General features: G+C 41.5%; 1 long non-coding RNA gene across 5 annotated transcripts in view; it reads right to left on the bottom strand.

Moving 5' to 3' along the window:
- The window catches only part of LOC148053162 (uncharacterized), an 81,552-nt gene extending 66,201 nt beyond the window's left edge, over window positions 1-15,351 (bottom strand). For 2 of the 5 annotated variants that reach the window (XR_015708850.1, XR_015708853.1), the window contains exons 1-3: window positions 15,209-15,344; window positions 9,653-9,797; window positions 9,362-9,528 (exon numbers count right to left, since the gene is read on the bottom strand). This is a non-coding gene — a long non-coding RNA (uncharacterized LOC148053162). Of the gene's footprint in view, window positions 1-9,361; window positions 9,529-9,652; window positions 9,798-15,208 lie in introns of all 5 variants that reach the window. The other 3 variants (XR_015708854.1, XR_015708851.1, XR_015708852.1) reach the window with 3 other exon arrangements.
- Between the last annotated feature and the right edge of the window lie 10,882 nt (window positions 15,352-26,233).

Raw genomic sequence — 26,233 nt, 5'->3', positions numbered from 1 at the left:
TCAGCTATGTAGTAATGCTCTTGCTATTCAGATCAATTGGTACTTATGTACCTATATAAAGAGCACCTCTCAGCAAGAGAGGGAGTATGAGAAGCCTATCTCAGGACTCCTTATGGTCAGGTTCACTTAGAAGTGGAAAACATTCATTCAGAGTCCTCCAGCAGAAAGGAAAAAAAAAAAAAAAAAAAAATCAAACCCCAGGACTGCCTTCACTGGTTGAATGCTCTACCTGCTGTGCACAGCAATGAAGAAATGAGGGCAGGCAGAAGGAGAGCTTCTGGATCATACACATATAATCACCCAAATGCAATATCTACTTTGTTATCAGCCACTTATAAAATAAAACAAACTTTTATTGTGCAGAAAAAATAGCCAGAACGATCTCTGGATCAAAGGGAAAAATGTCACTGTAGTTATAACTAAGTATTACCAACCTAGGTAGCGAAACTGCCCAGGTAAAATTAATATTAAATTCCTAGAGGCTGCCATAGACAACACTTATGCACAAGCCTTATTGCCAGATAAATGAGGTGAAAAAGCCATCACTGGAAGTAGCTTTTAATGGTAAAAAAAAAAATCTGGTGTGTTCGCTATACACATCAGCAGAGACCTGATCCTGTCAATTTTGTACTAATTCAGCTGCTTCAATGATCAGACCTTGCAGCTATCATCTCTACCCTGTAAATATGCAAACTGAAAGACTTCCAGACTTGCTAACATATGCAAAAGTAATTGCTTCAGAGACCCTAGATAATGCAAACAAATTACATGCCAATTTAATGTCTGCTTCTCTTGTTTGCAAGCACAAAAAATTGTCTCAGGGTTTTACATCCAACTATCCTGGATACCTAGGAGAAGATTTGTAATGAAGTTTTTGGCCAGGTAAAACTATGCTTCCTGTATTTACAGACCCACAGCACAAGTTCCCTAGAAAAAGCACTCTGAAAAAACCACACATAAAAATATACCATGAGCATAGAGGCAAAACAGCTTTCACACAAGCAGGTTTTAGTGTCTCCACCTTTTCCCATTAGGCCTTCTAATTTCTCAGAGTCAGGTTTTTGGGTGGTTTGTTGGCTTTTTGTTTTGTGTTTTTTTTAAACACTCTTGAGTTTTTGTACTGTATATCAATTTAACATATCAAGAAATTAATCTTGTTATTTCATAGATATTCTTAAGTGAACTACATTGTAAATTCTTTACAACTAGAGAACAAAAAGATATTTTTATCCCCATAGTATCTACCAAATAGATTCTGCTCTAGGGTCACAGGCTTCTGTGTATGAAGACTAAGAACAATGCTTATTGTATACCGAATTCAAATCGCTTTCAAGTCTGGAATAAAACTTTGATACATACACATCCTTAGTTATCTCTTCTCAAATCATAAGCAGAATATGATTTTGCCACTGGCTTATTTATCTACTTCCAAAAATACTATTAATGGGGAAATCCATTTTTCTTTAATAAAATGACCCAAAAAGTTAACCTGCTTCCCTGCTCTTCTAGTGTGGGTATGTCCATATCACATGCAAAACATACCTGCCTCTTACAGCCTTAACCACAGCGCATAGATCAGCTCTGCAAAGTCATTATTTGCCAGCCTTTAACACACAGTGGACTCTGGGATATCATGTTCTTCCTATGCAAAGTGTGTATAGTGTTTCTATTATTTAATGTCAACTCATTAGAGGCAATGACTACACTTCACCACTAAGTTGTAATTTATAGGTTTTACACATATATTTTGCATGCAGCAGGGCACCTCCTGCAACAGCTTACAACCAATTCCCTCTTTAAGCATCTCTTATGCTGCACACAGAGCAGCAATCATGAGAAGCCAACACAGGAGGGCATCTGTGACCCATGCAACGGGTCCAGAGTTATGCTGAAACTGGCAGCAGGGCCCAGCTCCAAAGAAGTGCAGAGCCTTCATCTGTAGCATCACCCAAATCCATGTCTCCCATCTCCCCAGCCACTACTCAGCAATATAAAACAACCGTCTTTTATCCTTACTAGCTCATACTTAACTAATATCATTCTTGCTTGTTCTCCTTTCCCCACCCCCATCTATCAGCTTTGCACAGCAGCAAGAACCTATTTTAACATCCAGCTTCCCCATAGCAACAGCTTCACCTTGTGTCCAGTGAAGGCCAAACCTTCCACTTGCGAGTTCTTTTCCCCCACTAAGCAGCTGCTAACATGGCTTTTCGGTCTTCCCTTTCAAAAGACGGACACTCCAGCTCCTTAAATAAAGGCTACAAAAAGTCATTCTCTGCTGAAGCAATGTCATGGTAGAAAAGAAAAAGAGGATCACCGAAAGACAATGAAATGATACCACGGACCATCAGCCCCATGCTATTAGCACCACTCCTGTCTCCAGGTCTGCCTGTTCTGCCCTCCCAGGCCTTTCAGCAGCCACCATACCTCAAAGACATTAGTCTATTGAATCTGGCCTCAGATCCTTCAGTAGTACCACATACCTTCAATTCAACCAATTCTCCTCCCCAAGTATTGTTGGCATCTGCATCGACTCAGACAAAATTACATGTTTTTTTTCTAGGCATGCTACAGAAGGTTTTTTGTTCCTCTTGTCCTGCCTGACTTGGTAGACATCAGGCTTCCACCCCACCTACTTTCTTTCAATCACAGGTGACTTGAATTCTCTTGTCAAGCCTTGCATGTGTTATTGGTCACATATTTAATTGCCATGGCCAAAATTGATCAATTCATGAACAAAGGTTCAAAAATAAAACAGGCAATGCAGGGAAGCTCCGGAAATGTTAAGTTCACATCAAATGAACTCACATCAAGGAGCCATTATACATGTGTACGCTTTGTCCATGTGCTTACTGTGGGGTTATCAGAATCTCTGTGTTTCCATCACGCTCCCCATGAACCACGCTTTCTTTCCTCCTTGGATTACATACTGAGAAATTGAATATACTTTCATATATAAACATCTTATTTCACACAGAACACTCACACATTTCTTAAAAAAAAAAAAAAACCACCACACCAAAACCCAAGCAACCAAGGGATACTAGGATTACCTTCAAGAACCACTGAAAGGAGCTAAAAATCAGGCTACAGGCAGTGCAAGCACAAAGGCTGAGCAGGAAGAGATGTCTGCCCCCAATGGCATATGCACTTTCTATGGCCACAACCCAGCATTGATGGACTAGGAAGCCAGATGCAAGGGTTGAAAAAAATGAATCTAGATCTTTTTTATAACTTTTCACGATATTATTGCCCAGAAACCATCCTAATAGTTCAGTGCCGTGAACAGAGATTTGTAGAGTATAAAGAGAGCACAGTCTGATATGTTGGTGTGATGAGGAACTTCAATCCAGAAGGACATACAATTCAGGTGCCACCATGCAGAAATACTGCAAGTTCTTTCCACGGGATTTGGAAGAAAACTATTGCAAGCACCCAAGTCAAATAAAGGAGCCAGGGAAAGTTTCTAAGGGACTGGGAAAGAAGAGAAAACAAGAAGCTCTTCCAGAGCACGATTTGGCACATCTAAGCTGGACTCTTGCTCTGAATTGCCCTCCCTGCCCTCCTCAGCTCCTCCCTCCCTATCACCTCCATGAGCTGCTCAAGTTTTCAGGCTCTAAAACAGCTTCACCCTTCCCTCACAATTCCAGCAAATTGCAAGACTCCCTTCCATTGAACAACAGATAAGACAGATACACTGAAAGCAGAACGCAGTCCCCTTCCCTACATGAATTTAGCACATCTAAACATCTTAAAAGCAGTTTGGATGTGAAGAGTTTTAATCACATTCCTTAACAGGAAAAACAGGTTCAGGCTTCATGGGTCTGTAGTTTAAAATATAGTCATAAATTTCACTTGAGCATTTAAAGAGCTGAAAAAAGCAGACATAGATTTTTACAAACATCTCATATACAATGTAGAAGAGCAAAGATTTTATTTTACAGTACCTTGGTTTGGAGGCAATTGGCAAGTCATTTATTGAGTGTCACAGGCTCGTAGCATATCTGGTGTTAAAAATAGACATAGAAACAAAGGCAGTTTGTTACAAACCAGCCCCTAATAACAGACAAGGGCAGCATCTCCCTAGTGATGCATTAAAAAAAAAAAAAAGGTATCAGAGCCAAGAGATATGAATCCAGTGTGCTGGACACTGCAAATGATGCCACCATAGTATGGAGGCAGTGCTGTGCTTATGAGGTCCTGGGATTTCTCTGAGGAGTGAGAGCAATCCTATCTTGGCTTTGTGGCAGTGCATGCAAGGAAGGAGTATCAAAATCCCACGTTACACGAAGGGACTTTGTCCCTTCCCTTATTCAGCTGCCGTGACATTAGGAGTTACTTCATGTCTAGGCCACTGCGAGGACAGTTTTGTGCAACCACTGGATTGGCCTTCCAGTGAAATTCAGATATAAACAGAACTTAAACACTGGTCACAGCCTCCACGTCCTTTCCAGCTCCCTCCAAGGCTAAACTACAAAGGGGTTCATCCAAGATCCTCAGTCCAAGACCCAACCTTGGGCTACTCTTTCAAGAAAAGCAGCATTCCTGTGGCTGCATCATCCTCACAGTACTTCCTCACGCTCAAAATGCCTGGCAGCTTTCTCCTTACATTTCACTAACCCTGCAACACTTGGTGTAGTCTCTCCCCTAACTTCAGTGGCCTCAGTTGCTCTCCTGGGCTGTTCTGTCATTCAGATTTGCCCATAGTTGTCCTTTCCCTCCTTTCACGTGAGAACAGACAGTTCTCCCTGCCTACCTCAAGCTCCAGGATCAGTCCCCCTCAAACACACATGATCCTGTTTCATTTGCAAGTGGTATTTATACATATTGGGGGGGAGCAGAATCATTCGCAAACACTTTATATGCTAAAGCTCATGGTCGCATACCCCAGCATTGAGTGGGGTATGCAGGCAAAGGGCTGGTAGCTGCATCTGGGAACAGTGGGAAGGGGGGTGCTCCAGGCTGGCAAGAGGGAAGATGTGAATGAATGGTGCAAGCCAAAGGAAAGAGCAGCTGCTCCCAGGGACATGCAGAAGTACTGCTGGATACAAGCTCCTGGGGAAGACCACAAGAACACTCTTGCCATGGAGACAGAAGCTGACTGAGCAAACAAGCTGAGGGCGACTTCAGATGGAGATCCATGCCAGGTGACATGTGGAAATGCAGACCACTCCACCTCCTGGAGGACTGCAGGAGACAAGATGCAGAGGAGGGACAGCTTATGATATTATGAGGATCTAATGGCTTGGACACATTCCTTTGCAAAGTCTGCAGCTCAATTTAGGACCACCAAGTCTCTACTTTCTTTTGCTGGGAATAAATTGATAAGAAACCTACTGGCTGGAAGGGAATATATTTTATCTTCCTCTAGTTGGAGTCAAATATAGTGATTCAATATCCTGTTACCATTATTTGGTGTTCAAACAGCTCTTCGGTTACAATATGACCACAGGGGAAAAAACCTCCTGACGCAACACAGTTTTTCCATTATTTTGGTTTGGGGATTTTCTCTTTATTTTTGAAAGTCTCTCCAGATCAAAAGTCTCATCTTAAATAAGCATCTGAGCTTAAGTCCAGCATTAAAAGATGACAAAGCCCCTTAGGTGCATATGCATTACACCACAGCTCTCATTACATCAATATCTCTTTTTCAGCAAGATTCCTGCGTAACTGAAGAATTGCTCTGTTATGTCTTGCTAACGAAACTCAGACATTGGTTAGTAAATGGGGGAGGAGATTCATCTGACCCCTGTCTAGATGCCCACATGGCAGAGGAACGGTTAAACACACTTGCTAGGTGCCACGCTTTCAGCATAATTTCTAACTTATGACTCTAGACATCTGGAGCTCAGTGTCCTAACCTAGCAAATAATGACAGCCCCTAAGTCTCCTGGATGCAAAACAGGACTCTGCTGTTTCACAGGGTTTCACTGAAGATGCATGCAATAATGTTTGTGCAACTCTCTCCAGCATCTTAGGGTACATGAAAACTTATTTATGTCAGGGCACAGACATGCCATACAGAAAGGCCTTGAATCACAACTGAATGAGGAAAACAAAAAGGAATATTAAATAATTACTCATTCATTGAACAGGACAAACATTTCCATTAAACTGCGACTAGTAAGAGAACATTTCATCACACACACAAGGACTATGAAGACAAGCTTCATCCCTTTAGCATTCTTGGCTTCGCAGTCTTAATATCTGTCCCTTTCCTCCCTCCATTCCCTTTCCTGCCAAAGAACAACTACCCCATCCTGTAACAGCAGCCAAAGGTGTATTTGTGATGTGCCTTTCTAAGAAACAGGATTGAAATGGAAAAATCCAACTGGGAAGCTTATTAAGTTAATTCATCCTTCAAAGGTGTTTTCATCTTGGACCTTCATAATCTAATTCCATAGTGGAGATGTGTTGGTTTTCTAAGCAAAGAAATTTATTTCCTGCCAGTCAGAAAAATTTGATACAAAATAGAAATTTAACACTGCTCTCCAGAAAGAAACTGAAAAGATGTGCCCTGACTGCATGCTCATTTATAGTACATGTCTATTGATAGGAAAGCTAAGCTACTGCAAGGAAGCTTTCAGTTCTTTCTACTGTCATAACCCTATCATATGCCCTTATGAACAGCTTACATGATATTTCCCCATTTGAGGTAATTTCTCCTATTTGTGCAAGATATTAGGCTAATGTTATTCAGCATACACCTAATAGGAAATAAAGTTTTGATCTCCAGCCTTCCCTATGGTTTCACTTATGCTGTAGAAAGCAGTAACAGCACGGATGCTAGGCAGTAAATGATTTCTTGCAATAGTATACGATACCTGACAGGCTAACACCTTATATGCCTTATTCATTACAGCCACTGAGCTGTGCCAGGAGAAAGATTCAGTTAGTCATGGAAAAGCAGCGACAGGAAGGCACTAGGCCATTAAAAGACGGAATTTCCACTTGGGCAGGAGAAGGGTCATTAATAATAATAAACACCCTCTTAGAAGGACCACACCAAACTCTGCAGGAAGAAATGATGAGGAAGGTCCAGGCACAAACAGCCAGATGTAGAAAATGAAACAATCCAGATGACACATTATCGTTGCTCAAATGGATAATGCAATGCAATGACTTTCGCACCCATGACTGGCATCCACCTGGATTAGCAACAGCAGGCAATTCACTGAGTTGTCTCGCATCACCTCTCTGTAGAAAGGTTTCTGTTCTAACACTGGCCTATTATAAAATGGCAATATCTGAAAATACATTTAAGAGAGCAGTTCAATGCCTGCTTCTCTTTTCATAATATCAGTTTGTTGTGGGTTTTTTGTTTGGCTAGTTTTTTTGGTTTTTATACCAGCCCCTACTGCCATTTTCCTGTCTAATTAAATTAGACTGTGAAGAAGGACATTTCCAGCACAGCTCATTAGAGCACAAGGCTCCAGAACACCCACAACACCCTGAGAAGCAGCTGGTCTGAGGAACCCCACAATCTCGCAGCCCTCTACCATGTACTGCAACTACCACCACAGCCGCTGCTCCCTCACAGCGTAAGCAGATGCTCTGGAAGCATCTCCCCTGGGATGAGAAGCTATGCACAAAATCCCACTGCCACAACACCGTTAGCAATCAAACAAGTTTTGGGCTGGCTGCTGTTAGCCCTACCACAAGGGAAAAGATAACGTCACGAAACAAGGTATTTATCACATTTCAGTGTTAACACAGTGCAATGGGAAGTGGGAGAGAGCACATGAGCTGAGGTTCCTGTGGTCATCATGGCAAGTCATCCAGATACATTTTACAGGAATGGGAGCTGTGTTCAGGCTGATTTGCCAACACTCAGCCTTTCTCAGGGTCAGCCTCAAGCCTCAGACCCATGATTTCAGAGAACGGGTGTGCTGCACTTCAGTAGTGGCATCCCAGGTATTTTAAACTACAAAATACAACACGTTTTCCAGAAATCTACAATATGCAAAAGATAAAAGTCCAGGGGCCGTTTTTGGTAGATACGGTGGTATTGCGTCAGAAGAAAGCAACTGCAATACTAACGTGGATGGTACATCTCACAGAGGAGCGTTCTGCCACGTGTCTAACAGATGCAGCATTTTGTATTTGTCTGACGTGAAACACCCATCCAGCAAGCAGAAAAACAAAGCCCATGACAAATGCATTTAGTGCTTCTCTTTTCTCCAGATATCAGCACTACACTGAACACTTGTAGAACTCTGCTTAGTCAGGCTGAAAACAGCAAGCTTTACTCCAAACAGCAATACATGCTCGAGAATCTGGTCTCATTATAAAAAGACTCATTACACTGATAGGAAACAGTATGTTTTCGGTGACCCAAAAGTAGTTCAAGAGACATAAGAAATGAAAAAGCCTATTTGAATAATTAAGTCACCAAACTACAAAGCAGGCATTTCCCCTTTCTCAACCCCTTGTTAGCCCAACATACACCCAGGAAATTATCCAGTCAGAAAGGGATTTGAAACACCAGTTTTCAATAAGAAGCTGTCATAAAGATGGACTGAATCACTACAGGTGCATTTCATGAAAATTAAGAAAGACCCTGGATGACCGTGCTCCTCACTGCGGAGCTCAGTGAGTTGAGCAAATACATCAAGTGCAAATACAGCTCTGAGCTCTGGGAGAAGCACTCTGGATGGCTGGGTGCTGCCAGCTTCAGTTAGCAAGAGTCTGCAGGCAGAAATAGACTATCCTAAAAATATGCTTATGTTTGAAACGGAAGATGGTAGTGGACACAGCCAACATATTGGTAAGGGCAGCAAAAAAAGCAATATAATTATTTGCATAAAACCATATTGGTGGCTGCACAGTTAAAAACATTAAGTTGCAGCTTCTTGTTACTACTGGCCTGTTTCATGATGGAGGAAGAAAGATGTCACGTTAGTCCTCAACACCTGCATGCAAACCAGGGAACCCTCTAAAGCTAGCACGTAGGAAAGCTGGAACATCACCCCCTCTGGGAATTAAACACCTGTATGTTCCTGTGCACAGATGAGGCCAGATTAATTTCAGGCTAAGGTCCCCATCCACAGCTGGGGATCCCAGACTGGGCTGCATTGGTGGTTCTCATGGCACAGCTGCTGGACAACTGCAAATTAGCATGGCATGTTAAAGAAAACTGGGATTTTTGTAATATGCATGGCAACAGCCATCTGAGCTATGGGCTGAGACTTACTATTGCGAAGCCCATTTTCCCCTCTGTTAAGATACTAAGCATGCTGCTATTTCAAGCAAGTATCCCAGAGATAATACACACTGGAACAAAAAGAATAATTTCTTTCATGTTTATTACACATTACTAATAGAAGGAAGATCTATTTGTTGTTTAGCTGAGCAAACTCACCGATTTCTTTTTCACTGGGGACTCGCTTAAATATTTTCAAAAATCCTATCCGTGATGGAAAGGAGTTCCTCAAGTGTATGATTTTTAACAGCAGCAAGGAGAAGAACAAAAGGAAGCCAAGATGCTGGGTGAAACACAGCACAGCAGAGAACACAAGTGAAGATACTCTGGGGGAGAGAGGGATCAGTCGGTAATTCTGGCCACAGACTATGTAAGAGCACACAGGTACTGCTGTAATATCTGGTAATGATCTGGTAATGTGCATTACACCCTACCCCTGCCACAACTCACTCCAAACGGGCAAGTGGCCCCGCTGGCTTTTGTTTTTCTGACGTGCGAAGAGCTCCCCCAAGACGCCGCAGGCCCCGGCTGTGGACCCCCCAGGACGTGGAGGCGAAACACGACGCAGCCTTTTCAAAACATCTGGCTTCTACTCCTGGCAGCACACAAGGAAAAAAAGAAAATCACTGTCAGCCCGTGTAATTCTTGTTTGCTACATGTATACAACTGGCTGATAAGTTTAATTCCTCTTTATCTACATCAGGTTTCTTTAACCCTGCCAGGCATCTGCTACTCCTCCCAGCCTTATCATTTTCTCTTTCTTTCTCCTTCTGTCTTCTTGGGTGTTTGCCATTTCTCAGTTTTTCAGTTCCAATTCCCTGTCACTCTCCCTTCCCCCTTCAGCTCCCCCCAGCCTCATCCCTTTCTCCTCACTGTATGTCTTGTTTTTCAAGAGAAAATAATGAGTTATTCAGATATAAAAATCCATACATCTATTAGATTAAATAAATACTAGGATGTGTTTGACTCTGTGTAAAGAGGATGTACACATATCCTGAACCTTTCTGCCCCTTTAATACAGTGTCCTAGGCAACCTGAATTTTCATCTTGGAGATACAAGCTTTTCTGGTTTTAATATAAAAATTAACCTTTGCACATCATCTGAGAATTTCAGAACACACATATCCTGATTATGCCTAAACTCCATGAATTATTCATTTGTCTGCAAGTAAGAGAGATCAGATTAATTATGTTTGGGGGACATCTTCCATAGAATTAAATGCTGAAATCCTCATTTGTCTACCTAGTAGTTTTAAGCACAACCTACATTAGGCTTTAAATGTACATACATATGCATGGTATTAGCCCAGAAGATGTATGAAGTGAAGTTAAAAATATAGCAATACCTTCATACACATAAAGAACAGACCTGTCTACTCACAAGCCACTTGTATATTAAACCAAACACATCTTTATCTCCATTATTACAAAATGAAAACAACAATAAATTAATAACACTAAGTTATCTAGAATGTGGCCACGGGTCATATAAAATGTTTATGCACTCTGTTTACAAGATCAATTTCTTAAACAGCTACAGGCCAATGTTAGCCATTGAAAAATGTGTATCAATCACAGAGTAACAGTCTCCTGTCATATTTGGCATGTCTTAAATCAACTTCAAATGAGAGATTTTGATTGTAATCAATATTAGTTGCCTGCGTAAGCACTTTACAGAACACTTTTACTCTGAAACACTGATGAAAAGCACCTTACAAGAGCTATAATAATAAAATAATATAAACGTTTCCACCATTTCAAAGGAACTCATTGCCAAAACCCAAGATACACTCTGGTTTTCCCCTCTCAAAATTATCTATTTTAAGGCTTGACTCACCACTGCATTAATCTAATTTCACACACATGTGTAACCTCGAAATTTCAGTGTAGCCATTCCCCAGTAAAACCAGAAGTGTATCACACTTAAGCAATCCCATCATTTCTCTGTATTGAGGGGTTGGCATTAATTATTTTATTTTTATTTGGAACAGCTATTATAAATCAAAATAATTTACTGACAGTAAGCACTCTTGTTTGTAGGGCCTGATGTACAGGATAGTTCCCTTCTGATGGCCAAGTGACCAATAGCCACAGTCACCATGCCCCTCAACCCTACAGCCAGCAATACACGCAACTGACAGGTGAAGAAGTTGCACTGCCTCAGTTTCTCTACCTAAAAAAACAGTTGATGATATTGAACTTTTTCCACATAGTATTTCAGGACCTACTGAGAAAAGGCCTATTTAAGAGACTGCTAGTCTTCTTGACTGCTTACAGAGTGGATTTCCAAAGCCAAAAAGACAGACTGCATTTTATTAATATTTTCATGGTGGTTTGGTTTTTTGTTTTGTGTTGTTTCAGTTTTTTTTAATGGAGTTAAGCACAACTTGTGCATATGAAACTCTCCCTAGATGTTCGGCTTTTCAAAGGGATGTAGAAGGGATCTGGAGAGCGAGCTAAGCACCCAGTTCCTCCAAACATCACGTCTTTAAAGCCTACGGCTGTCTTATTCCAAACGTACAACTGTGCTTACAAAAATTAATTTGAGAAACAAACGTAATATTTAGCAACAAATAAGGGATAATTCTCCCTAGACCTCTGCATAAAACAAGCAATTCAGTGTATCTGAATGAAACAAAACCGGTAGGTCTCAGATGATGATTTCTCTGTGCCCTTCAGGTGGGGACAGCTGTTTGTGTGTGGCACTCACACATGTGTCACTAGATATATGATGCAGGCAGTAGCCCTTGATGGTTTTGAACTGAATCAATGTTTAAAAAACAGAAGTTTAAAAATCCTAGGCTGCCCAAAACATAATAAGACATTTAATATTTCATTACTCTCCCCCCATCGCTACTGGGGAAAGTGAGCAAGTGACAGGAATTGGTATTAGAAATGGGTCAATACTGCAAAAATCAGATCTGGACTTTGAATCCCCTGAAGACTGCAGGGATGTGATCCCATATTTAATAACACACAGCAAAGGCTCTTCTCTTATTTATATGCCTAGGACAAAAGAAAAGATTTAGGCTACTGGCTTTGAAAAAAAAAATGTAACTCGCTGGTTTTTAAATCAGAGATCTAATTTCAGGACAAAATGAGTGCCACAGATACGAATTAATTTTATCAGCTTTTACTTAGTCTTTCTTGACAAATCTTGGTTGTGAATTGCCAGTAAAAATAAGCAAGAAGCCCTATATTTTCCCCAGTCACTTTCTCTGCCATTTTGAGAGGAGGCAGCCACAGCAGCTTAAGGTATTTCATTCCAAACGTGGCACATTTTCACCATAGGAGCCTGAAGAGGTGCCTACGCTTGGGATGAAGCTTGGTTTGTGCTACAGCTGGTGTCTTATAAAGGACAGAGACAAACTGTTCAGCCTTCCCTGCTCAAAGCTTCACGCAGGGAGCAGTCATTCACAAGAGTAACCCCACTGGCTTCGGTTACTACTCAGCAGTTGGGATATCAGCACCCTGCTAAAGCATCTTTATTTTCAGCTGCTGAGCAGCCATGCATGCTTGCAGAGCCAACAGCTCTGAAAATGAGTGTGTAATTCTGCCTTCAGGAAGCCAGCAATGGGCCTCTGAACACAACCGTCATAGCTGGTGCACACACACACAAATAAGTAGTTGTAGGTGTATCCCGGGGTACAATATATAGTTTAAATATCTATGGTTGTAAAACTAGAAGAGACCCTGAAAATTGCTTCCCTTCTATCTAACATCTTTTTATACCAACAAAGCCTCACATATAATGTAAATTGCAAGTCTACCCTGATGTTTTTTTTCCTATAGGATGCCTTCTTGCAGATTGTTTTCCATTGCAAGGCAACTAAATAGCTAACATTATATTTTAATACTTTAATATACAGTATTTCATTGTTTTGTGAAATATTAATGAGACCTCAATGCATCCCTACATAACTGCTGTAAGTGTCTAGACTGCCTGCTTACTTCAAAACCGCTACGCTGCATAAATTTAGGTTTTCTTTTACTTTTCTAAACACATTGTTTTTTGATATGACCTCCCTGCCTAACATAAATAAAAAGAATTTATGGATGATTGCCTTCACATGGCAGCACTCTTATAGTCTGAGCACAGGGGTCTTTGAGCCTTAAGTCCTGCAAAGATTCATAAAAGAATTTAAGGATGCACAAAGATTAACCTGACCCCTGCAGTACACATATATATTACGTCCCCTCCTTTTATACATCAGGATATTGCATTACATAAACATGCTCTTTCAGAAGCCACAATTCAAACACACTTATGCAGCCAGGCACTCCAGCACCAATTTTAGCATAAGCTAAAATCCCAGCAGTACTTACACTCATGCCAATATGAAGCCTCAATGGGACTTAAAGCATGTGCTTAAAGCTAAATCCATAGTGGGCCTGGCTGAATTGAGACAGACTCAAACACTGGGGTCGATATGCTCTGCTGAGCTGCAGGCTTTTCCCTGCTGACATGAGTCAAAGGACTTGTCTGACTAGGGCCAGTCCATGCAGCAAGGCAGGAGGTTCACACTGGTTTCTTTCTGGTTTGGGGTTGGTTTTTTTCTTAGTAAAAGGAGATAAATTTTTCACACATGGAAAAATTCGAACTTCCAAAATTCCCAAGAGCTTTATCTATCTGTTCAAAAAAATTGTCAGTTTGCTTCATACCTCATTTCCTCTCCTTTCTTATTCCCATTGCTAAGGTATGTTCTTTTTTATTATTACAAGTTACCCACATACTACTAATTTCATAAAAGTTTAGTGAGATTTCAATAGGAAAGAGTATAAAGTCCATTAACCACTCCAGACAAGTTGCCAACACCTGTATCATGGCCATCACCTCACCAAATCCTAAAAGACTAACACCAAGAAACTAAAACCAAGGACCCATTACCATTCTCTGGTAACTGCCTACAGCCCTCCAGTAGCAGAGCACATACTTTTTGCTTTACCATCAGCCCTCCAAATATTTCGCAGTCATTCCTCCCCTCTAAGCCTGTAATCAAAAATACCATTGAAGCTGTTGTTTTACGTATCTTCACAGGCAAACTCTGGAGCCCTTACTCCAGCTTGATAGAGCACAGGCTGGAAACACTGCTGTATTACCCTCATCCATAGCATACCTGCATCCTCACTGCCAAGATGCACCTCAAACATGGGGCTGGGGGTTGCACATGGACTGCATAGTAACCATTTACACAGATGTGGATTCTCACCAGAAGAACAAAATTCAAATGTTATTTTTACTTGTTTTTCTTGTGTGGTCTCAGTTTTTATCTTCATACATCCACCTGAAACAAGGTATGTCATGTTTGTCACCTGCACAGGTCTGCTTATACCTGTCTTTTTATCCAACACAGGACAGAGGATGTCATACCAGGTCTCTAGAAATATTTCACATGAGTCTGTATCATAAGTCAGAGAGTTACAGTCCTATCCCCCAAGCAGAATAGTTATAACTTAATAAGATAAGCCATAAAATTTACTACATTTTCTAACTAACTATAATACACGTGCTGCAATTCTTCCTGATACAACATTGAGCTGCCAAAACCACACTCCTTTTCTAGAACAATTACACACACAGAGCCATAACCACAGACACTGTACAGTCACATTTAAAGTGCAACCATTTTCAAGGGGCTTTCCCTCCAAGACCCAGGAAGCTTGCATAAGTGTTAGCTAATGTTAACCTTGAACCCAGCAAAGTTTCCAAGCCCACAGGCATGTTTGCAGACGCAACGTCTGCTGCAAGTCAGCACAGTTCATTCTTCAGGAACCCTGTTATCAATGCAACTCCCATCTGTCCCCAAATACTCACACACAACACAGAAGAGAAGGCCTGTACAGTTTCAGTGCCCAGGAAGGCAGATAAGGCCGCTCTCCAGCGCCACATAAATCGAGCTTTAGCATCGACTTCAAACGCAAAAGGTTTCCTCCTGCTCCTCCCTCCAAGGAGCCTACAGCACACAGCGTGCTTTGCAGCAGCTCCTCACCAAGAAGCAAACTCACCTTTTGCCCCAGAGATCAAGGGGGCACCACCTAAGCCAACAGCACCCTTCACTCCCTGGAAAGCCAAGACATGGAGGTCCCCTAGCCAAGGAGTAGCTTGTGCAGACCAGGGGAACTTGTCTCACCTTCTAGTAAGAGCAACCACAACAGCCACCAGACAACTACTTGCAGGTGCATAGAAATAAGAGCTACCACAGCTGTGTGTGTTTAGGTATTTAATGCCCATTTCACTGATGAGTGATATAGGAAAGCTGGGAGAGTCTGGTCTAGTTCTGGTTAATATGTGAGAGCTGTAAAATGGCATGACTATCTTCACAGGGAAGGGGAGACCAGACCAGACCTGACCTGACCTGTAGCAACCCCCTGTGACCCACAAGGGCTAAAAACTACCTACAAGTCTTCAGAAGCCAGGGACCCTCCCTGGTGCTGCTGCTCTGGGTCAGAGGCCTGCTTACTTAATCTGGAGGAGTAACACCTGTGAGATCTCGCAGCTGGTTTCTTCTGGCAAGGTTGACCCACTCAGATAAGCTAAAATAGACACATTTCTTGTAATGTTGCAGGGACAGTTTTCTTCTGTCAGCAGCTGCCACACTCCTTCAAACCCTCTTCCTCACATATGTTGCTTGAAAAAGGGGGTGCAGGTGCCCTCACCTCAACTGCTGAGCTCCAAAACTCGTCCCTCCTCTCCTTGGCCAACCCAAGAAGCAGCAAATTTCTGGTCATTGTCTACCCCATGATGTGTGCAGCACAGGCATTTCTTACCATGATAACCCTAGGATGTGTGCAGCATGGAGCACATAGGCCAGTCCTTCAAACTCAGTGTCTGCTAGTGAATATGTACTCTCCTGGTTTTAAAAAGCATGGGAGCCTTACGCTGTGGGTGTTCCACACCTTGGAAAGTCAAACAATTCATTGATGTCACCTAAAAATGGGCTGAAAAATACAAAATAGGAGGTTCGGACCTGCGTGATTTGTTCAAGATCATGCAGCCAGAGATGACGCCAGAACTAGTAAAGACTATGTCCTCTTCGAAAGCACTCTTGATTTAATGAAATTGCAAGTATTTGAAAGCAGTGACCAGAGCTCAGAGTAGCAAATTATACCTACAAAGGTGCCTTTATGAGCCCATCCAGCTCCCAGAGAAATCAATAGGGTCCTGCCCATGTTTAGCTCAGACCCTTAAAGGCAGATTGCCCTCCTAGCTACGTAGAGGTGATCCTTCACACCTAAGCTGTCTGAGCAGAGAAAAGAAGGGAGAAATTATTTCTCCATCAGACATGTTCCCTGGGCCAAATGCTCTAAGGCAGTTTCTGCTACATAGTCACAGCACAGCTGCCCTCTGGTTTCCAAAAGTTTGGTGTAGGTGTGCATGCTGCAAGTTAGCACAGTTTTCACCCCAATTCAGAAAAGTGCATCCTCCTTCTCTGAAAATACGAAAGGTCAAGAAAGAGAGGCAGAAAAATATTAACCTGGCATTTAAAAAAAAATAAATAGCAGGAACTCAAAGCCATTTCAGATTTCATGGATAAGAATGAGGTGGAGAGAGTGAAAGCAATGCACAGCCGTTCTGCTTAGCCTTTTGCCCTCCTGTCTGAGTAGGTGCTAATTCTTTTTTTCCAGTAAGGAACAATGCTGAGCTCCTCACCGTTTCTAGAATTAACAGAGCTCATTAAAGTTACCTCGAGTTAATGCTGCTGATCTTTAATCCTCTCTGCTCTATTTCATAACTGCTGTTGCATGAAAGCTGTTTGAGCTGTGAGTTCATTTTTGCTGTATTCCCCTGCAGACAGGCAGTGGCCCTGTTGTGGAGAAACCTGGAATGAACTCTGAGATCCTATTAGGAGTGGCAAAACCTCCCTGGATTTTAACAGGGTAGTGAGATTTCACTCGTGCTGCTCAGGCGGCACCTTTCTGTATGGCAAACCCACTGCAGAGTTTGGAGGCTTGAGCTAAGCCCCTCCACAGAATTGGATAGGTTCCTTGCTTAAGTCCCTACCTACAAATATTTCTCCTATAAGACCTCACTTCGTTTTGCCTGCTGCAGTTTGAACACCATAGGTAAGGGCCCTGTCAGCCTGTCTCTTTGAAGATTATTTTATTGTCGCTTGTCAGGACTGAACATTGTGTTGGACACCCTGCTCTGTGCTTGCTTGCTTTCTTATAGCATATGGCGGTATGCTTTAGTCCCTTCTTCTGCCCCCAGAAATCTTTCACTTTTGACCCCACCAGCTCTTCATAGGAGATAATTAGAAGCAGAACAAAGCTGTCTGAAGGTGCCCCATCACAGCTTGACGCCAGAGTGTCAGTGACCGTGTCCCTCCCTGACCATTGCCTTTCATATGAGCATTGTAGCAGCTGCTCTGAGAGCAAAGGCCAAATCCTACAGTCTTCATTTGAGCTCAGCTTGTGGGGCAGTCAGTTACTAAGGAGGGCAGGTTACCATCAGTAGGCTTTCTTGTTTCCCTTTTGGGCCCAGCTGGGGGTATAGGAAAGACTCCCGGTGAAGTTAGCAGAGCTGAACCGAACCCTGGTTCCAGGAGGGTTTACACACAGAACAACCCCTGCCTTTTAATAACACCCCAACTATATGGGCTCGTATAAATTTTGTAGTATGCAATTTGAACAGCTAACAAGCCGTAGCATTTTTATTACTGAGACAGTAATGACAGTTTTATTAGTTTTCAATGCTCCACTGGCCGGCAGAGGACTTTCCCTTCTGCAGAGCATGTCTTGCTCACAAAGTCTAATGTCTCTGCTGATAGGTAAGTGAGAGTTGCCCAGGTTTGGAGTGATCGAAATGAAGACATTGGAGACAACAAACAAGAAAAAAGTGAAGGTAGTGTCTCGCTTCAGAAACCTGGTCCAGCCCCAAATTAACTGTGCCACCCCACAGCTTTCCCCTGCACTCCCAGAGAGGCAGGCATGGTCCCACCACAGCCCCACCGGCCCCTCAGAGCTAGAGAGATGGTACCTGAGCTTACAGTCAGTGTCAAGTGACAGCATAAATGTGGTTTCCACTCTTTTTTCTAACCCTGAAACTTCTGCTGATATGTTTATACATTGCCAGGTTGTAACATGAGACATGACTTTTAAAATTGTTCTCTTCAGGCACAGACGTCAGACTTACCTCACAGTTTCTGCAACATCAGGAAACTCTACGCAACACGCTCTGAAGGTTAAAATTCTCCCCATATGGTTTCCGCCGTTCTTCCAGTCTTCCCACCTCTTCCCAAATCTGAAGCCCATGCTAGAGGAAAGCTGCGCTCATTGCGGTTCCTCCCCAGAGTTGTACCTCATTGTAAGATGACTGCTCTGTAGTTGCAAAGTCCCTCCTAGTTTGAGATGCAAATCATCTTTTGCAGGAAGACAGCTGAAGACTGAGAGAATAAAAACTCAGGACCCTCATGAGGATTAATAACAGGCTCAGGTGGAATTCCTCTAAGGGGTATCAGTAGAAACAGATTTTGCTTTTCGTTGGCTCCATAAGGTTGATATTGTTCTTTGTGACATTTGACTAGGAATTTTGTTCACATCTGCTGCCAATGCCTGCATATATGCATGTTATTTTTTTGTTGTCTACAGTAGGGTCTCTTGTTCATGTTGCTTAGTTTCTGCAGTGCCGCTGCCTGGATCGGCTTTGTTGCTTTTCTTCAACAAGGGAAGAAACCTCTGAACGATACACTGGGTTCAAACCCCGGGCAGCTGGAGGAAGAGAACTGAGCTCCAAAGAACATAGAGTGGAAAAAGAAACCTGTCTTCTGCTGAGAAACTACACAGGACTTAGGCATAGGGTAGACAGGGTCTACCCCATCCGAGTATCTTGAGTATTTTATTTTACCATCTTACTCTCCCCCTCCCTTCATCCCTGAGTATTTTTAATACATTTGTGTGGGTGTAACTCTCTTAAGATTTTCATAAGAAGTCAAAACTAAATTCCATCATTATTCATATGGGCAACCAGCAGTGTTGAAATCTTTGGACCCATGCCACAGACCTTTACCTGCCTGAGCCTTCCTCCTGTGGTATGTCCAGCAGCTTTTGCTTGCTTGGAAAGTTTCACTGAAAAGTTTCACTGAAACGGCAGGGGAGACTCCCTGTTTTCAGTTCAGAGCCACCATAACCACAGGAAAGGTCCAGCTCTGTCCCAACCAGAACATGCTCAGTGCAGGCAGCTCTTCAGGAAATTAAGCTCCTAAAAGCTAAACAGCCTCTACGTTATATTTGCGCTAATTGTGCTATTTCAAAGGCATTTCACTTTTTACGTTCTTGAAGGGTATCTTCCTCAGAGCAGAAAATCGTCCACCTCTGACAAAAACATCATCTTCCTGCCCAGAGCAAGGAGGAGGGAGGAGCCACCAGAGACATGCCACAAAATTTCAACCATGGCAAAAAGTTGGTTTTATTCCCACTGATTAACATGACCGAAGCAGAAACACAATGCAGCAGTTACCATTTAGCAAAACCCCACAAAACGAGAAACACTAGCCCGTATGGTGCCTTTGAGGCTAATGCCCCACAAGGAAGTGCCTCGCTGTTTCCCCTGTGGAGATAAACTGCTTTCCATTGATCGAGTCCGAGTACTGAGAAGGTCAATCCAATGCTGGGGATGAAGACACAGCTCCAAGTGCCGTGGAACAATGCACAATTTTCCCCTATTTTAAGGTATATTTAAATACCTTGAGGGGGATGTTGCTGAAAGTGAGTAGTTGGTGTGTTATATCTCTCCAAATGTGTGTACAAACTCACTAGCTGGGAAGAATATACAGAAGAAAATATATCAATGACAACCAGAGCAGCTCATTGTCTGCCCTGACATTGTTAAATGTGTAAAAAAAAGGTTCTGGGTATTTCCTTCAATACAGTCTTACAAAGTGAAGTTCAATTTATTCAGCTTGTTGAAAAGGAGGTTGAGAGGTGACTCAATCATTGTGTATAGGTAATTACATATGGTAACAGTATCTGATAGCAAGGGACTTCTTAATCTCACAAAGAGCCGGCGAAGTCACGTGGCTGGAATCAGAACAAGACGGCACCAATTCAACCTTGAAGTAAAACTGCTCCAGCCATTAGCTGTGTAATGGCAATTAGGGACTGGGAAAGATTATAAGGGGAAGCTTTAGAGTCATTCACTGGAGATGTTATGAGAAGATTAGGTATCTCTCCGACAGGGAGGTGTTTTATTCAGATTCTGAGGCACATTTTATTGGCTGCATATGTGGAGTCCAGGTGCCCCATCACAGCAGCACCATTTTGTCTTGAGACTGCCTTCCTGCACAGTCTACTTCTTTATGTTGTCCCTGATGTATTTGTAATACTACCATTAAGATAACTACCACAACTTCACATTTTGGAGCATCAGACAACCTGCAGGATTTAGAAACAACATAACTTCATATCCCCCACACACTGATTCTCCACTGATGAGGCACGTTACTTTTCTTGTTTTTATATAATCTTGCTTTAAAGAAAAAAAGGATTGGACAGATCGTCAATAAACAAGATAGATACAAAACACCCAAAAAGACCAATTAGAACTGCAAAGCAGCACAAGGAACATCTGAGACACATGCCTGATGTGCAGACAAAGCTTAGACCAGCCTTGGGTAACTAGGAAGGAATAGCCAAAAGAAATTTCCCTTGCTTTTCTGGCATCATATGTGGATAGCAGCATAGTCAAACAACAGAGCAAGAAGATAAATCAATCCATGAAATAACATTGCTAGTGATATTTCACCTCACTTCATGCATCTAGTAGTCAGGCATCCCTTCAACTAAAAAGGAATACCACAAGCAGGGAGTATTTTGGTCTGTCCTCTGAGACTGAGATGTCTCTTGGTTTGCCACCTGCTAGGGGCAGACGTAAGCAACTGGCTTGAACAGAGTGTGCATCTTCCAAAGTCAGGTTGGTTGGACAGGTTTCAGAGCTGCCCCTTTTCCAGTTTGAAATGTGAGGATCATAAAGTGAAAAACTGCAATGAAATAAAAATATAGTCCATCTGATAAGAGCTCTCCAACATGATTTTTTTTTCCTCTGGCGTTGCTTATTAATCAAGTGGTTGCTAGCACAATGAAAATTCATTTATGTCAATGACTGCAGAATGAGTATTATTCACTAATAATGAAAATTTGCAGTTTGGTACAGCTTAGTACATAAGCAAATATTTAAACATACAAAATTCACAAGTTAACCAGATTTTATGCAGCAATTTATACAGAGAAGAGGATCCTATTGATTCCATAATTCATTGTCTGTTTGTGAAGGAAGCAGAAACTTTGAACCGCCTTCTTCAGCAAACAGGAACAGAAAACTAAAGGTACAAAATACACCACTCTGTAAATTCACCCATGTAGCAAGTAAAACATAAACTGCTTTCATAAGCCTGGCAGAATGTATAGTTAGTTATTCTGGGACAGCCTTTGAACAGAACAAGCCGATCTTGGAAAATTTTCATAAAGCAGCCATTATGCATCTCCCAGTGTTTGATTAGTCTCAAATATCTCCCAGGTCCTGGTTCCTAACACTGTCAGATAATTCGATATTCCATATCTCAGATCAATTGTTTTCTCTTGAAGAAAAGGAAGATGCAGATTTGGTTTCTAGTCCTGCTTTGGGGCAGTATATGTGCGCGGCTGAACAACAAGGCGTTGTCTGCAAGTGTCAAGCCTTATAATCACGTTCTACTTACTGCACTTCTGAAATTCCTGGCCTGCCATCCCTCCCTTGCCTGCCTTGCAAAGAGAGGCACAGACCACAGCTATCATGGTGGGTACTGGGAAAACAGATTTTTTCTATATGAGGAGACCAACATTTTTACAGAAGTTCCTTTTATCGCTGGTATTTGCAATATACTGCAAGTCACATTAAAATTAAGTAACAAAAATATCACTCAGGATGAAAAAGACATTTGAAACTGGGATTTAATGTGAGTTACAAGGCTTAGTTCCATTTCTCCAGTTCACAAATGCAACTCATAGAGGCTTTGCTTAGAACCATAACTACGTATTTGAGGTGCAAACTGCATTCTTTAAAAAAATATTACTCCAAATCAAAGTTGTACATTTTCTGAATGCTTTATGATGTTGATATACTAGTCACTGAGTAACAGACAACGAAACCTCTTGACTTCAAGTCATGCTGATTTATAAATAATGTTCAAATACAATGATTTGCTCTTTGGTAAGTATAAAAATGTTGACAAAAAGCAATAGTGGAGTGAAACAAGCAATAACAGACATTACTTTGACAGGGATATAAGAAATTGGCTCAGTTTTTAACCTAATCAGAATTCAGAACACATACTGCAATTGCTATGAAGTTAAAGGAAAAAAACGTATCCAAAAGATTCACTCCTGTGGGTTGAGGTTTTTTCTTTGATATAAATGTATAGAATACATGTATGTACAGGTTGACTCATTATATAGGTGCTTCACTCTTTCAAAAAGCATTTAAATATCCTTTTTTTTTTTTTTTTTTAGAATACATAACTATGAAGTCTGAAGTCATTCTGTAACACTTAAATTCTTTTGTACAATCATTCCAAAACATCATTGGAGTAATTTTTAATTCAGACACTGATATGAGCATTGTTTATTCGACTGTAGTAAACATGTAAAAAGAAACGTGGATCAGGTTTATAAGTGACATGAGTTCATGTTAGAAGGACAAAAAAATTCCTTTCAGAAATAGAAAATATTTGCGGACTTGGAAAACTAGAGCAGACTTTTTAACATGGTACAACTTGCAATGAACTTCCAGACATGGTATAAAACTGCAGCATGAGAAGACGTATTACTGCAAACGGTTATTTCCAGTAGCTCTTCCCTGGTGTCTGCAAATTGCCATAATGACATCTGCAGCCCCAGCACTGGGTGACGGGCAACTGCCAAGAACGACTTCCTCCAGCCCCCAAAAACCCACCGCCTGTGGCCCAGCGCTCACGCTCGGTAAATGCCAGCGGGGAAGGCAGTCCTGGAGGCAAGCCGGGAATGGCAGCTCCCGGGCAAACCGCTCACCTCGTCAGTGCTCACTCTCTAAAATGGACCAGATAACAAAGAGGAGACAGGGAAGCAGTAAAATAAACATTTTATCTTTCGTCAGAAAGTTTCATCCAACCAGCCTAAAACAGCCAGCTGCCTGGGGAGAGAGAAGCCCATACCACTTAATCAGAAATCAAAAATAAGTAAGTATAGAAAGAAGCAAATCAAGCAACAACCACAAAAAAAAAAAATAACATGAGGGAAGACACTTTTAGAATAAATATTAAATAATAGCCAGAGTAATCTATTATTGCTCAAGTTATTTTAACCTAACTTCTCTTGATGTATTAAAACCTGCTAAGACTCCTAATTAGATTTTTGTACAGAACATGTATAAATCATGTTAGCTTGCATGCTTCAAGGTGAAATGAGAAACCAGTCCATCGGAACCTTTTCTGTCTCGGTCTTATGATATACAATGCCAGATGTTCTCATTCCATCTAACGTTGCTAAATAATTGGGCAAAGGATACACAGTATGCTAAAAAAATACACAAACATGTCTGTAAAGCTGCATTCACTCAAAAAAAAAACCAAACCCTTTAATATTCTGGAGTTGCATATCTTAATGCAAGCTTGACATTTTTGTCTCACATATGGTCAAAGAGACCTGACAGCAGATTTAGCAAAACTTCACCAGACTACAGCCTCCAGAAGGACTTCTCTTCCACTCGCACCTTTGACTGCTTCACAGAAAAGTCTCATTTCTCACTATTTTCTATGAAGTCTCTTACTAGACATCAATGTGCCCGGCCCCCATTTACAGAGATACCTCCTTGGCAGCCCTCTGCCTGTGTAGAAGGGTTGCAGTCACCCACAATAATATTGCGCCTTTAATAACCCAAGGGTTTAAACCAAATCAGAAGGATTAGGCCAAGCCTTTTTTCCCACTTACAGCACCAATATATTTAAAGGAATATATACCAAAGCAATTGTATCAAATTCTTTCTAAATGTACCTTGTAACGTCCCAGTCAAGCCTGATAACTTTTAGAAAGTTGATTTAAATTTGACTGCAGGAAGAAAAAAAGGCTTGTTTAAAAAGGAAGGCTTGCTTAAAACTTACCTACAAAGGAGATTTCTGTTTCTTTAGATGTTATAAGTGCAATACAATAACAAAGAACATAGATTGAACTAAAGTTTGAGCAGGCTGAAAAGCATTAAAGGAATCTGCTCCAGGCTTTCTGCCAACAGCATTCAATGGCACAGAAAAAAAGGGGAACAAGAGAACCAGCAAAAGGTGTCAGGGCTACCTTTCTGGAAAAGAGAGCCTGGATATAAGAAAAGTTCAAATAAGAAGGAAAGAAACTAGAGGAGAATGCATCAAAAGTAGCAGAGGACAGCTTCTGCCTTTTCGGTGAACTGACAAAGGGGCAAGTTATGGAAGAAAAGGTTAATTTAATTAACAAAATACTCAGGTGCAGACATTACTTCATGGTGGCTGGCCATCAGGAAAATAAAAATAATTTTTGATCAGAATTGAACATAACCTTTTCATTATTAAAATGTGGTATTTCATCTTCTTGTTTGTCTATTTAGCAACTTATGATCACACACTGCATCTTCACTACCCGTTCCCCTAAACGCCTGGTCTGCGGTTACGTGGTTTCCATAAGTAATTGGCTGACCTTTATTTCAAGAACAGGAGTGCAGCAGAGCAACAAGAGCATTTATAAAATACAACAATGCATGTAATTGAGAGCTTTAATTAGAAAACAAAATTGTATATATGTCCCCTATGCCCAGATAGAATGAGCCTGAAGTCCTTTCTATCTCAGAGCAGACTCAATCTATTCCTGTCAGGGTGCAGGGGGACAGCCCCTATCGTTGTCTCCGACATACAGCACAGGAAAGTAGAATAGTTAGAATAATCTTGCCTTTGGAGTTCTTTTCCCCTTTGCCACAACCTTCCCTTTAGTCTCTCTTCCCAAGATCAACGAGAGCTACACACACGTACTACCTTGTTGATGGCCCTTGGTTTGCCTGCTTACCTGGGTGGGGAAAGCACCTCCTCCCCTGACAGTGCGACAGCCCAAGGAAGTGGTCGTTCTCAAAAATGAACCTATTTTATGTTGATCATAGCAACTACTGAACAGCCAGGAGCCAAAAGGACCTGGCTGAGGAGGAGCGAGGGGAGCAGCCGCAGGTGGTCACTGCACCCAATTCCCAAAGGAGTGCGCTAATCTCTGCATACAAGCTATCATCCTCACAAATGCTCATCTAAGACCAAAATCATATATTATTTAGCCATTTTTCCCAAAATGATAATTAAAAAGAATGATCTAAAATTAAGAAGATTGATTCCTAAAATACTACTCCAGGCACGACAAATAACTTGCACATCTGAGCAAAAACTAGAGCATATGGTATGAGTCAAGAATAAACTGGCAGTCTTTAATACATATTCTCTGTTGGAAATGGCATCTGTGGTTTCCTATATATATATATATATATATACACATGCTTTTGTTGTGCACAAGCTTGACACTACATATTTCTGAGATCCTGTTAACACCAACAACCGCTCCTGTGCCTCCAAACCCTTCTAGAATTGCTTCCCTATTTAGGTTATCCCAAAGTGATCTAAAATATTTATTGCAATCATTTCTGCCTCACTGAAGAAAAAAAAAAAATCTAGTTTACTTTTTATATGGTTCAGGCTAGAGAGGAGCCTGCTATGGTTGAGCCAGTCCTTCCTCACTGAGTCAGAAAGCTCATCCTGTGGAACGAGCACCTTCAGGTGGTGATGCTCCCACAGCAAAGAGCGATTCTCATTGCAGAAGGAAACCTGGAATCGTTGCTTTGCAGATCTTCTTTCTAAAGGAAGCAGCATTCTTTCTTTATTTACTGCATTTTTTTTTTTTTTTAGATGTTAAACATGCAATATATTGCCTATGCTGGACAATCAGTTGTTCCCAAACTTTCTTTCTGTAAGTCCATATACCTCACCCATTTCTTTGAAATTCTAATTACATAAAAGAAACTGTGGT

The sequence above is a fragment of the Nipponia nippon genome, unplaced genomic scaffold, assembly GCF_047370975.1.
Source record: "Nipponia nippon isolate SJK-2023a ecotype South Korea unplaced genomic scaffold, ASM4737097v1 scaffold_4, whole genome shotgun sequence".
Classification (NCBI taxonomy): Eukaryota; Metazoa; Chordata; class Aves; order Pelecaniformes; family Threskiornithidae; genus Nipponia; species Nipponia nippon.
This window is presented reverse-complemented; position numbering and strand designations above follow the sequence as displayed.